This window comes from Tamandua tetradactyla, chromosome 10 (assembly GCF_023851605.1).
Source record: "Tamandua tetradactyla isolate mTamTet1 chromosome 10, mTamTet1.pri, whole genome shotgun sequence".
NCBI lineage: Eukaryota > Metazoa > Chordata > Mammalia > Pilosa > Myrmecophagidae > Tamandua > Tamandua tetradactyla.
Genome location: NC_135336.1, coordinates 53,013,235 through 53,028,017, shown reverse-complemented (window position 1 = coordinate 53,028,017; position 14,783 = coordinate 53,013,235). Strand labels below are relative to the sequence as shown.

The following is a 14,783-nucleotide window of genomic DNA, read 5'->3' as shown; positions in this document are numbered from 1 at the left end:
ACCTTTATTTAGTATATGTTCTTAATGTGAATTGTTTTTTGCATGTTTAATTTGGGGTTCCTTAAATCGCATTACGTAGGTCTCATTTTTCTTTATTGGAAAAGTTGTGGGTTTACAGAACAATCATGCCTAAAATATAGGATTCCTATGTACCAACCTATTATTAATACCTTGCATTGGTGTGGTACATTTGTTACAATTGATGAAGGCACATTTTTAAATTGTACTATTAACTATATTCTATTATTTAACTTAGGATTATGGTTTGTGCTGTGCAGTTCCATGGTTTTATTTTTTAAATCGTAGTACCATTTATACAACCTAATATTTCTCTTTTAACCACATTCACATATATAATCAGTGATGTTAATTATGTTTATAATGTTGTCCTCCCATCACTACCATTTATTACTAATACTTCTCCATCATCTCAAGTAGAGATACTACATTTAAGCATTAACTCCCTATTCCCTACTTCTACCCAATCCCCTGGTAACCTGCATTCCAGATTCTAACTCCATGAGTTTGCTTATTCCAATTATTTCAGATGAGTAGGATAATACATTTGATTGCCTTACTTCATGCAACGAGATATTTTCATGGTTAATCCATGTTTTTGCAGGAATCAGAACATTTCTTTTTACAGTTGATAATATTCCATTGTATGTGTATACTACATTTGATTGTCTCTCCGTTGAGGGACACTTGAGTGCTTTCTTTTTTTAACACGTTGCTTAATAGTCATATAGTAATTCTGTACTTGACTTTCTGAGGAACTGACAAACTGTATTCCATAGTATCCACTATTTTACATCCCCTCAAGCAATGAGTAAGTGTTCCTAATTCTCCACATCCTCCCAGCAGTTGTAATTTTCCATTTTTTTAGTAGTAGCCATTCTAGTAGGTATGAAATGGAAACTCATTGTGGTTTTGATTTGCATTTACCTGATAGCTGATGATGTTGAGCATTTTTTTCATGTGCTTTTTCCATTTCTGTATCTTCTTTAATATACCAGTCTTTTGCCCATTTTTAATAGGATTGTTTCTCTTTTTTTGTTATTGAGTTGAAGGACCTCTTCGTATGTTCTGGATATTAAACCCTCAGTAAATATGTAATATCCAAATATTTTCTCACGTTGAACAGGTTTATGTTTTATTTTCATGATAAAGTCCTTTGATGCACACACAAAAAAATGAATTTTGATGAGGTCTTATTGATCTGTTTTTCTTTTGTTGCTTGTGCTTTGAATGTAAAGTCTAAGAAACCACTGCCCTAATATAGGTCATGAAGATGTTTCCCTAAGTTTTCTTCTATGTGTTTGATAGTTCTGGTTCATATATTTAGATGTGATCTCTTCTGAGTTGATTTTTAAATATGGAGTTAAGTAGGGGTCCATCTTGATAAACATACAGTTTTTCTAGCACCATTTATAGATGAGATTCTTCTTTCCAAATGAGTAGACTTGCCCCGTTGTCAAAAATCAGTTTGCTCTAAATATGATAGGTGCTTTCTGAAATCTCAGTTTGATTCCATTGGTCTCTATGTCTATCCTTGTGACAGTACCATAGTATTTTGATTTCTATGGCTTTGCTATAAGTTTTAAGATCAGGAGATGTGAGCCTTCCAACTTTATTTTACTGTTTCAAGATAGCTTTCATTATTTGGTATCCCTTGCTCTTTTACAGAAATTTAGTGATTGATTGGCTTTTACATTTCTACACAGAAGCTGTTAGAATTTTGATTGGGATTGCCTTGAATCTGTAAATCATTTTGGGGAAACCTGACATCTTAGCAGAATTTAGTCTTCCAGTCCATGGACATGGAATGCCTTTCCATTTATTAGGTTTATTTCTTTTAGCAATGTCTTGTTTTCTGTATAGAAGTCATACACATCACTGGTTGTGTAGTTCACTTTTGTTACTGCAAGTGAATTTTTTTGATTACTTCTTCTGATTGTTCATTGCTAGTATATGAAACGCTGCTGATTTGGGGTATTGATCTTATGCCCCACCACTATGTTGAATTCACTCATTTGTTTCAATAGCTTTGTTGTGAATTTTTCAGTATTTTCTGTTTTCAGTGTTTCTGTTGTCTGCAGGATCATGTCATCTGCAAATAGGGAAAGTTTTGCTTTTTCCTTTCCAATTTGGATGACTTTTATTCCTTCCTTCCTTCCTTCCTCCCTCTCTCTAGCTATAACTTCTATCACGGTGTTGAAATAACAGTGGTGACGTGGGCATCCTCCTTGTCTTGTTCCCAATCTTAGAGGGAAAGCTGTGAGTCTTTCACCATTGAGAATGTTGGTAGCTGTGGGTTTTTCATTGATGCCTTTTAACATGTAGAGGAAGTTCTTTCTATTCCTAGTTTTCTAAGAGTTTTTATCAAGAAGGTATACTGGATTTTGTCATATGACTTTTCTAAATCCATTGAGTTGGTCATGTTTTTTTTCTCCACTTGTTCTGATAATCTTGTATGTTATATTTGTGGATTTACTTACGTTGAACTGCCCTTGTATACCTGGGATGAATCTTGCTTCACTTGATCATGTTGTATTGTTCCTTTGATATGCTTTTGGATTTCAGTTGCTAGTCTTTTGTTGAGGATTTTTGCATCTATTCGTAAGGGATATTGGTTTGTAGCTTTCTTTTCTTGTGGTATCTTTTCTTTCTTTTTCATTAGATTAGTATTGGGTTTATAGAACAACCATGCATAAAAACACAGATTCCCATATACTACCCTATTATTTACACCTTCTGTTGCTATGATACCTTGTTATAAGTAATGCAAGTACATTTTTACAAATTGTGCTATTAACTATATAATCCATGGTTTAACTAGGGTTCATTGCATAGTACAGTTCCATAGTTTTTTTTAAATTGTATTGTTATCATATATACAACCTAATATTTCTCCTTTTAACTACATACAGCTATATATTTCAGTGCCTTTTAATTACATTCACGATGCCGTGCTACCATTACCACTATCCATTACCAAAATATTCCCATCATTTCAAATAGGAACTCTGTACATTATAAGCTTTAACTATACCATTCCCTGGTAACCTGTAATCTTGTGGCATTTTTATTTGGCTCTGCTATAAGGGTAATGCTGACCTCATAGAATGAATTTGTGAGTGTTCTTTCCTCCTTGATGTTTTGAAAGACTTTGACCAAGACAGGTGTTAATCCTAATTGATATGTTTAGTAAACTTCCCCTGTGAATTCATCTGGTCATGAGCTTTTCTTTGTTGGGAGGTTTTTGATTACCAATTCCATCTCTAGTAGTCATTATTTTATTGAGATCTTCTACTTTTTCTTTAGTCAACATATGTAGTTCCTGTGTTCTAGAAACTTGTCTAGCTCATCTAGGTTACCCAGTTTGTTGGCTTACAGTTGTTCATAGCATCTTCTTATGGGCCTCTTATTTCTGTGTACCCTTTTCACTTAAGAATTAATTATATGTGTCCTCTTTTCAAACAACCAGTTTTTGGTTTTGATGAGTCTCTATTGTTTTTAAAAATTCTCTATTATCTATTTCTGCTCTAGTTTTTGCTATATCCTTCTTTCTGTTCATATTGGGTTTAGATCCTTCTTTTCTGTGTTCTCTAGTTTTGATGTTAGGTCTTTGATTTGAAATCTTTTTCCTTTTTTCGTGCTAGCATTTATAGCAATACATTTTGCTCTTGGCAAACCCTGTGCTTTATTCAATAAGTTTTGGTATGCTTTATTTTCATTTTCAGTCATCTCAAGATATTTTCTAATTTCCCCTGTGATTTTCTCTTTATCCTGTTGGTTGTTTAAGGGTGCATTCTTTAATTTCCACATATTTGCAAACTTTCCATTTCTCCCTGTTATTGCTTACTAACTTCATTGTGTTATGGTTAGAGATGATACATTGCATGCTTTCAATATTTTTAAATTTATTGGGAATTATTTTGTGAGCAATTATATGATCTATCCTGTACAGTAATCCATGTACACCTAAGAAGAATATGTATTCTAATGTTATTGAGTGAAGTGTTCTATATATGTCAGTTAGGTGTAACTGATTTTAAAATGTCGTTCAAGTCTTGTGTTTCTTTATTAATATTATAATGGTGTTATTAAGATCTCCTGCTCTTGATTTGGAGCCATCAATTTCTCCCTTCTAATTTGTCACTATTTCATATATTTTGGGCTTCTTCTTTTAGATGTACATATATTTATAATTGTTACATTTTCATGTTGAAATGACCCCTTTATCAGTATATAATGACCGTCTTTTCCCCTCATAACTGTTTTTTACTTAAAATCGATTTTATCTTAGTATAGCTATCCCAGCTTTTTTTTGGTTACTGTTTTCATGAGATATATTTTTTCCCATTATTTCACTTTCAACCTACTTGTATCTTTAAATTTAAGGTATGCCTCTTGAAGATATCATATACTTGTCTCATCTGTTCTGCCAGTTGCTGCCTTTTGACTGAAAAGTTTAATCCATTTGAATTCAGAGTCGCTACTTGTAATCCAGGGCGTTCTTCTGTATTTTGCTATTTAGTCTTTGTAAGTCTAATACCTTTTTTTTGACCCTCAGTTCTTCTGTTAACACCTACTTTCATATTTATTTGATTTTTTTGTATTGTACCGTATTGAGTCCTTTCTCATTTCTATCTGGATATGTTTTCATATGTATGTGGTTACAGTGGGGTTAAAATTTAACATCCTTCAATAGCATACACATACACTATCCCTATACCCTTCTGTCCCTCCATGGTTTTTTTTGTGTGTGTGTGCTTGTTATAAATTGTATCTTTTCACAGTGTATATCCCAATGTATCTTTTCACAGTGTATATCCCAAGTAATAGATTTTTCATTAGTTTATGTTCATTTGTATTTTAGTGCCTTTAGGAATTAAGAAGTGGCCAAAATTATAGCACAGTAGTCCTGGCATTAATAATTACCCAAATGGTTAATCTTACCTGAGGTCTTTATTTCTTTTTCCTACTTTGAACTAGGTCTAGTGATCTTTCCTTTCAGTCTGAAGAACTCCCTTTAGCTTTGCTTGTATAACAGGTCTAATTGTGAGGAAACTCTCAGCTCTTGTTTATCTGGAAATGTCTTGATCTCTCTACCTCATTGGTGAAAGGAATTTTTACCATATATCAAATTCTTGGTTCGCAATTATTTTTCTTTCAACACTTTAAGATATTTAAACCCACTGCCTTCTTGCCTTCATGATTCTGGTAAGAAATTGGCAGTGAATCTAACTGGGACTCCCTAGATCTGATGAGAAATTGGCAGTGAACTAATTGGGACTACTAGATTTTCAAGAATAGTAGATCCACAGTTAACATGTGAGTGACTGTTTGATTTTTGTCTATTATATAAACATTGCTTTTCTCTTGCAGCTTTCTGAACTCCTACCTTGTCTTTTGCATTTGAGTTTGATCAGTGGGTGACAGAGTTTATTTTTCTTGACATTTGTCCTACTTGGTGTGCTCTGGGCTTCTTGTGTGTGTGTGTTATGTTCACATCTTTTGCTAATTCTGGGGAATTTTTTGTCCTTATTTTTTGTAATATTCCTTTTTCCCCTTTCTCTCCTTCTTCTTCTTCTTCTGGGACTCCCATAATGCATATATTTGCACACTTGATGCTGACACTGAGTTATCTTAGGCTGTTTTGCTTTTTATAATTCTTCTGTATGTCTGCTCTTCAGCCTGACTTTTCTCAGTTGTCTTGTATTTGAGTTCATGGAGTCTTTATTTTGCCAGTGTCAATTTGCTGTTGAAACACTCCTGGGAATTTTTCATTTCAGCAATTGTGATCTTCAACTTCAGTAGTTTTATTTAGTTCCTTTTTAAAATTTCTATCTTTTTAAGATTTTCGTATTGCTCATTCATTGTCTCATTGTTATCCTATAGATCTTTCTCTGTATTCTCCTTCATCTCCTTGAACATATTAAATATTATTTTTTAAAGTCTATGTTCTGTATCTCCACATTCTGGTATTCTTCACTGGCGTTTAGTGGCTTATATCTTCCTTTTGATTGACCATCATTTCCTGTTTGTAAATGTGGTTTACAAAGTATTTGTTTGATTTTTTTTACAGTAAATAAGACTGTTACATTTTTATTATCATGGTTATATGTCCTTCCTATAAATTAATTAGAAATAATTCAGTTTTCTGTGATTGAAACCATATTTTTAATAAGAATTAAATGGTTAGCTTTAGATTCCATGAGTAAATATAAAATCATGGGAAATTTTAAATGCATAAATCTTGAAGAATAAAGTAAGATCCACTGATGGCCCCTTTGAGAAATGTGTGTCCTTAGTTGTGTATGTCTGTTTATCTTTCTTTTGGAAACCTATATATACACACATATATAACCTTACATAATATATAATATACATATACAATATTATATCTTTGTATAATAAGTAATATATTCTGTGTGATAGAATAACTTATCTCGATCATATATGTATAGTTTTTCCACATTGAGATTGTAGTAGGGATATATAGTTTCACAATTCAAGTTTCCCATTTAATAGTACATTACCATTATTTTTCTAAGCTATTAGTCACTTCAAAATGAATTTTAATGACTGATTGGGATTCTACCATTTAGCTGTTCCACAATTATTTTTTAAACTTTATTATATCATGATAAAATCCTAGAAGTGGAATTAGTAGATGAATGGCCTAAATATCTTTCTGGAAATCCTGAGTATATTGCCAAGTTTTCACTTGTCACAAACCAATATTTTTTTTTCTAGGAAGTGATTTTACTCTTAACTTTTTTAGATTATTTTGTTTTAGTTGTTTTACCTCTTTTTTTTTCTAATTATTTGAAGATCCTTTGTTTTACCAAGCCCTTTGATGAATTTGTGCATTCAAGTTTGGAAGAGCAGCAGAATGGAACTGATTTGTTTAATGGTAAAAGAGAGATGAATATGACATACCTGAAGAAGATTTTCAAGGAAAATAGTAGATTCATAGTTACCATGTGTGTTGCTGTTTGATTTTGTCTATTATATAATCTAAGAGTCTTTGTATTTTAAAAGTGAATGTTTAGCAATTATTGAGGATATACACATTTTGCCTTCTGTCATGTGCTATGAAACCTTCTATTTATGTATCTGTTTCTTACCTACAGTTTTCTTCACAATTCTCATACCACCTATGTCAATCAGAGTTCTTTGGAGAAACAGAATCAATAGGCTGTATGATGACATTGATCTTGAGGACCTGGTTTACCCAGTTGTAGGGGGCTAATGAGTCTTAAATATGTAAGGCAATCTGGCAGGCTGGAAACTGAGACAAAAATTGATGTAGTCTTGCAGCAAAATTTCTCCTTTAAGAGACCTGTTTTTCCCTTCAGACTTTCAAGTGATTGGTAAGTGCCACCCACATTATTGATGGTAATCTCATTTACTTAAAGTCTGCTGACTAAAGATATTCATCACATCTACCAAATACCTCCATAGTAACATCTCGACTAGTGCCAAACTACCAGGCACTGTAGCAAGCCAAGTTAACACATAGAAAAATGATTAACCTTAACACTATCCATTTTTCTGGAATTTTTTTTCTTACATTTTACTTAACCATATTTCTACTTTTTCAAGCATATATATTCATTGAATTTAACTTATAAACAGATGCATTTAGCTTAAAATCATTGCTGTACGATTCCTTGTGTCTCCTCCCTCTCGTGGTTGCTGCAGTCCCTGCATCCTGGCCGGGCATCTCAGCAGGGGCCTTGCCACCGCCAGACCACTCAGATCCATGGACTATGAGATGTTCAGGAGAGTGCAGGATAGGGAGCGTCCTACCCCGTGGACTTCAAGGTGTTCAGGAGAAAACCAAAGCAGTGTTAGGAGTGAAAGGGGAGAAGGCTTCGAGAAGCACCTCCATAGAAAGGATACCCTTGCCTGTGGAGCCAAGACTTCAACTCAACCACAGCACAGCAGACCTGTGTGGGAAGGAGGCTGTGCTGGTTTGAAAGGAAGCATGCCCCCTAAGAAAAGCCATGTTTTAATAAAAATCCCATTTATAAAGGTAGAATAATCCCTATTCAATACTGTATGTTTGAAACTGTAATTGGATCATCTCCCTGGATGATGTGATTTAGTCAAGAGTGGTTGTTAAACTGAATTAGGGGACGACATGTCTCCACCCATTTGTGTGGGTCTTGACTGGTTTATTGGAGTCCTATAAAAGAGGACATATTTTGGAGAATGAGAGATTCAGAGAGAGCAGAACGATGTAGCCATGAGATGCAGAGAGTCCACGAGCCAGCAGCCTTTGCAGATGAAGAAGGAAAACGCCTCTCGGGGAGCTTCATGAAACCAGAAGCCAGGAGAGAAAACTAGCAGATGACAATGCCATGTTCACCATGTGCCCTTCTAGCTGAGAGAGAAGCCCTCACTGTGTTCGCCACATGCCTTCTCATTTGAGAGAGAAACCCTGAACTTCATCGACCTTCTTGAACCAAGGTATCTTTCCCTGGATGCCTTAGATTGAACATTTCTATAGACTTGTTTTAATTGGGACATTTTCTCAGCCTTAAAACTGTAAACCAGCAACTCATTAAATTCCCTCTTTTAAAGGCCATTCCGTTTCTGGTATATTGCATTCCGGCAGCTAGCAAACTAGAACAGATGCTAAATGCACATGTACTGGAGATCTGGGGTGGGTGAGAGGAGGAAGGTGGGGGCAGCTTTGGGAGGGAGAAGTAGAAGAGAAAAATAAGGGGGGCTGGATGAGGAGGGGGCAGGCTGAAGGGGAAAGAATTTGAAGATGAATAGGAAGGGAAGTGTGCCCGTGAACTAGTGGTCTCCATTATTTGCCACTGATACCACTTGGGCTTTACTTGACCTTTAGAAGGACATCTGTATGATGTGTAAAAGCTCACTTTGTCAGAGATCTGTTTTTTTTTCCTGTGCAGCTATATAAAACCAATTTTTTTAAACATAAATGTAAATAGTTACAAAGGATGTAATGGCTGCCTTATTTATAAATTTATTTATAAATTAAAATATTAAATCACTCTTTAGAAATTTATCCAGTGGAATATAAACAGTGTAATGACTTGATATCTGCTAACATTCATGTAAAATAAATCTCATTAGCAGTGGGAGATTTTTTTTTTTTTTTTTTTTTTTTTTAAAGGAAAGACAGAGAGAAGGAAGGAAGGATAGAAGGAAGGAAGGAAGGAAGAAAGGGAAACATTTTTAAACATTTTCTTGTTTTATTGTATTCTGTTTCTCCGTTTTTGTTACATGGGCTGGGGCCGGGAATCGAACCGAGGTCCTCCGGCATAGCAGGCAAGCACTTTGCCCGCTGAGCCACCGCGGCCCGCCAGCAGTGGGAGATTTTACACCATTCCTTTTGCTCTTTGAATTTGCGTTCCGTCCCTCTTCCCCCATGGAATCTTATCCCATTGTTATACTTGAGAGTTTCTTATTGATCCTTGTATCAGATTTTTCTGAAATGTATATGTGTGTATTATATGTGCATATATGTGTATGTATATATATATATATATATATATAATATTTTTCTTAATTTCCTTTGATCATGAGATTCCATAATTAAAATTTCTTCTTCTGGATTGAGTTATTATTACTATTATGATTAGAACATAATTGATGAAAATAATATAAATATATTAAATTCGAAAAATAAGTCATTGGAAGTGTATTTCTTAAATTGAAGACTGGGGATTTTTATGGTATTTTAATTGAAGAAATGATTGAATTACACTTTTATTTGTTACTCTAAAGGGTTTTTACACTTTGGGCCAATGTATCACAGTAAGGTTAAGGCTACGTGAGGGTATGCCTTTTGTAAGGGGATGAGCCTTTCTTTCAAAGGGTAATGGCGGAAGGGGAGATAGGAAAAGAGGACCACAAGAGACCACAAATGCTTCCTCAACAGTTCAGTCAGGAAAGAATAATAAGGAAGTTGAAGATCTGGAAATCAATTCTCTTAAAACTATCCATGCCTTTTGCACTCTTTTTTCTTTTCTTCATGGGCAGGCACCAGGAATCGAACAAGGGCTTCAAGCATGGCAGGCAAGAACTCTACCTGCTGAGCCACTGTGGCCTGCCCTACCTTGCACTCTCTAATCTGTGTTTGCCCTGATTTGAAAACCACCATTATATGTCACTGTAATGAATTACATAAAATATGAAAACAATGGTAATGATGCCCTGACAAAATATGGAGTCATTGGAGAAAGATAGTGGTTGTTCATTTATGGTGTGTGTGTTTATTTATATGTACATGTGACATTTTCTGGAGTTGCTCCATATTCTGAGTTTTTCACTGTTAATCCTTATCACAATTTTGTGAGATATATGTCTTATTCTTCCATTAACAATGAAAAAAAGATACAGTAACTTGGGCAAGTCCTCAGTTGACAGCTGAGATCTCACCCTACATCTCTTTTGACTCTTAACTGTGGTACTTTTCCATTATACAGTGTTTTCTATCAATATGTAATATATTTCTATTAATTTTAACTATATAATTGTAATTTTGTGTATGTTATGGTTACATAGTATATGAAGATCAATTCTCAGCAAAGGTACAAATATGGAAAAGAGAATTTACTGTATGTAGATAGTGGGATTTAAAAAAATTAACTTTAGGGCACTAACCTATACAGTTAGCAGTATGTTAAATAGAAGAGGGTACACATGTACTTTTTATTTATTTACTTATTTCTTTTTTTACATGGGCAGGTACCGGGAATCGAACCCCGGTCCTCTGGCATGGCAGGCAAGCATTCTTGCCTGCTGACCCACCGTGGCCCGCCCATACATATGCACTTTTGATTTTATTAAGGCATTGCACGTGGAACAAATTCACAATCGCATATTTCCAAACATACCCACTAACATCAACTAAGAACTTAAAATGTACCAAGTTATGTGTTCAACATTTATGCCTCCCATTTAATTCTGAAGCCTGTAACTTCAACCGGATTTAACAGATGATGATATTGAGATGTAGAGAAGTAACTTTTTCAAATTTCAGTCAGTTAAAGGATGGAGCTGGGAATAAAAAAACAAAACAAAACACCTCGATCTAAATGCTAAATACTTTAAATATTTTTAAATCTTTTGGGTATATAGTAGAAATAATACTGACTTTGAATATGAACTTCTTGAATGTAGGCACCATATTTATTTAAGTAAATGTAGCACTTACCATATCTTTTTTTTATTTTTAACTACTTAGGAAATGTATATTCCTTTCTTACTGGATTTATGAGTTGTAAATGTTCTTAGAGAAAATGTGATATAAGCAAATATACACACCCACAAAGGCATATTTTTCCATCTATTAATGGGTACCATCATAGTAAAGTTGTTCTACAATATTTATCAGTAATCCCCTCATGTTCTTCTATCTCTTAAGCATATTGGGTTAAGAAGAAGTGTACGTGATGATGTCTAATAATTTTTGCCTTTTACCAAGTATCTAAATATGTTGGTTCCATATAATGTGTTTCAGAGCTGGACGATTTATATTCCCAACATGACCTTGGAAGTTTGTGTGGTGCATAAGATTTTTTTTATTATTATGCCAACAGAAATTTTAGCTTATTATTCTGTGGAATATAAAATGTGGTATTTGGGGATAGTTTTTTTACTTGAAGGTTGCAAAGTGAATTGTTAAGCATTGCAGCTTTAGTTAGCTCCAAATATTTCTTTGCTTTTTTTTTTCCTCAGGAGAGATTCATGTAACTTTTTTGAAAGGTTGTTTGAACAACAGAGTACATTTATTACATTATTTTTGGCTTATTGTACGATAATGATTATATCAGATCTGGTTTAAAAGCATGCAGTTCTTTAAAACAGTCTTACAGAAAGAATATAGTACATCTAAACTACACTTTGGAAGAGTAATAATTTGTGAGATTAATAATGGGGTGTCTGGGAAAATTCCCAATTTACGTCAGCAGTTTAAAAGTTCTAACTGCCTCTAGTTTGGTATTCAAAAATAATATTTTAACAATTGACCATCAGTACCGTAGTACTATTATTATTCGTATGCTGTATGGCAGGGATACATTTCATTCTTTTTCCGTGAGTATCCCATTATTGTAGCACCATTTGTTGAATTTTTGCTTGTTTGTTTTTTGGGAAGCACATGGACTGGGAATTGAACCTGGGTACCTGCCTGGCAGGTGAGAATTCTACCACTGAACTACCCTTGCACCCATACCCCTCATAGTGTTATTTTTAGAGGACAGTGCTAGTGCTTTTATGATTTTACCATCATATATGTACTTGCGTGCTGTGTTCAAGAATCATTAACTACAAATATGCCCACATAAAATTAGTGTAATCTGCTGTAATTTTATTCAAGACATATTCATATAAATATCTTTAAGTAATGCCAGCAAATCGCAGTTCAGAGGGTGGCTGAGATCATTAGAATAGCCTCATATGTTGAAGTATGATGTCAAGCAAGCATTGACCTACCAGGATACATTCTCATTGTACTGAAGTCCTGGATGGAGTTAAAATTTTAATTGAATTGTGAGGATACAATATATTTTGAAAAGCCAAGTCAAATTAGACATCAGTGTGAAGTGTTAAACAACATCAATGGACACATAACATAAACTAAGAAATTATTTACAGAATCATTTTCTGACTCTAAATATTTCTCTACAAATTGCATATCTGTAGTAAGAAAGCACATTTCTCTACATTTCTATATAAGATTGTGTTTCTGCTCTACACGACATTCCACCAAACTTTTACTGTCTTGGCCGCCAATAACTTCTCTGTTAACAAATCCATTAGATGTTGGCCTTTCTGTCTCACTGGACCTATCATCAGCATTTGAAATTCTTAAATACTTTTTACTTCATTAGTCGTTTTCTTCTGTAATGTGAATGAACATCACACTCTCTGCATTTATTCTCTCAATTTGAATTAACATATACATTTGAATATTCATTTATTTCATACTTAATGTTTGCAAGAATTACCAGTTCATAATTTAATATACTTAAATGTTATAACTTCATTTATACTGGAAACTTAAACAGAGTCAGGAGCTATAGATTTTGCTAGTAATTAGAGGAAAGATAGATTACTAAGTAGTCCTTATTTATTTAAGTCCTTCTCTAATAATAAAAGATACCTTCTAAACTCCCTAGGTATTATATCCCCTGCTCTGTTCACTCTGTCTCCTGACTCCCACATATTCTCAATACTATTTTTTTCTTTTTTTTCTCTTAATACTATTTTCCTCTCCTACTTCTTTCCAACCAGAAAACATGCACACACATTGGCTCTCAGTTCTAAACCTGCGTTGTTATCCCAACTTAAATACTTTTGCATTACCACAATTCTGGGTAAGTCATCTCATGTGTGAAGATGTAGGCTAAGTCATTTCATATTTCTGGGTTTAAGCTCAATTATCTGTAAAATAAGATGGCTAGATTATGAGATTGCTAAAATTTTACATATCTTTCAGTGATGTATGTTATTTAGTATCTTGATTTAAGAAATAGCAGATCTCCTATTAGTGAAAACTTTAAAATTATTCTTAGAATTCAAGGTTTGTATTATTTATTTGTATATACAACAAATATTTATTAAGAACTTACTCTGATTCTAGTATTATATCCCTCTGGTAAAGTTGGGGATGCAGTCATAAACAAGACAAAGTCCCTTCCCTCATGGAGTTTGCATTCTACTTAAGTTTATTTCTGTCAAAATAAATAGGTCATATAGGTCAACATAACTTTTTTAATACTTTCTAGTGTTCTTCTGGTTTCTTTGTAAACTTAAGCCAATTCTTTCCTTCAAGTTAGTTTCTTCATAAATAAAACCAGGATTATAAATTGCATTTTCTTTATCACACAAAAGTGAAATTAAATATGGCTGTGAGGTTATTTTAGTGATTTCTCTATCTGTGGGACCTAACATTGTATTCAGTATGCATTATTGTTGAACATAAGACAAAATAATTGAGATAAATATTGCCATTTCTGTACTGTATAAATCTATAAATACTCAAAGGTGATATTTGCAGAATCTTATTTCTTGGTTAGGTAAATATTTCAACATCCGAACTTTTTATGATACCACTTAAAGCCTTTGGGCATTCAAAAGATGGAATCTACTTAAGAATTTTCGAACTTATGAAATTGTGACAGGTTTTTTAATCACAGAATAATTGTCTTAACAGAAATTTTCCTTCTTGTTCATGTATTTGGTTCCTGTTAATAGGATGAATACAACAAAAATAATAAATTTATTTATAAATTTTAATTAGTCTCCTCAGTTGTCTTCCAGATAGAATATTGAATTCTTTTTCTTTTTTTTTTTTGTTAAATCTCTGTAGTACTAATAAAAAAGTTTTATGTTTGCCCAAAGTAAAATAGAAATGTATATGCACATGATGTATTTTGTTCTTGTTTTATTCTCTGAAGCTAGTTATCATTTAAATGCAGAGCCTTCACATTTCTGCTGCAAAAACAGATTTATGGTATTAACTACATGCCTACTAGCAGAATTCAGGGCACTAATTTTCAGTCAGTATATTGACTCAAAGTGAATATTTAAGTGGTTCTGAGGGAAATATCACATTAGAATAAGAAGGCCCCTTTAACAAGCTTTCATTTGGTAGAGAATATTAGATGTTTATATTTTAAATATTAAGCCATTGCAGCATTCCTTACATAATGAGATGCAACAACTTTAGTTTACTTAGTTTATGCAAGGTAAGTATGAGAAAGTATGAAAAAAATCAGATATGCGTT

At 33.5% G+C, this 14,783-nt stretch overlaps 1 protein-coding gene and 1 long non-coding RNA gene across 2 annotated transcripts in view; both read left to right on the top strand.

Moving 5' to 3' along the window:
- EPHA6 (EPH receptor A6) overlaps window positions 1–14,783 on the top strand; it is a 951,964-nt gene that overhangs the window by 189,969 nt on the left and 747,212 nt on the right.
- Window positions 1–14,783, top strand: part of LOC143648492 (uncharacterized) — a 60,982-nt gene that overhangs the window by 45,329 nt on the left and 870 nt on the right. The window lies entirely within an intron of this gene.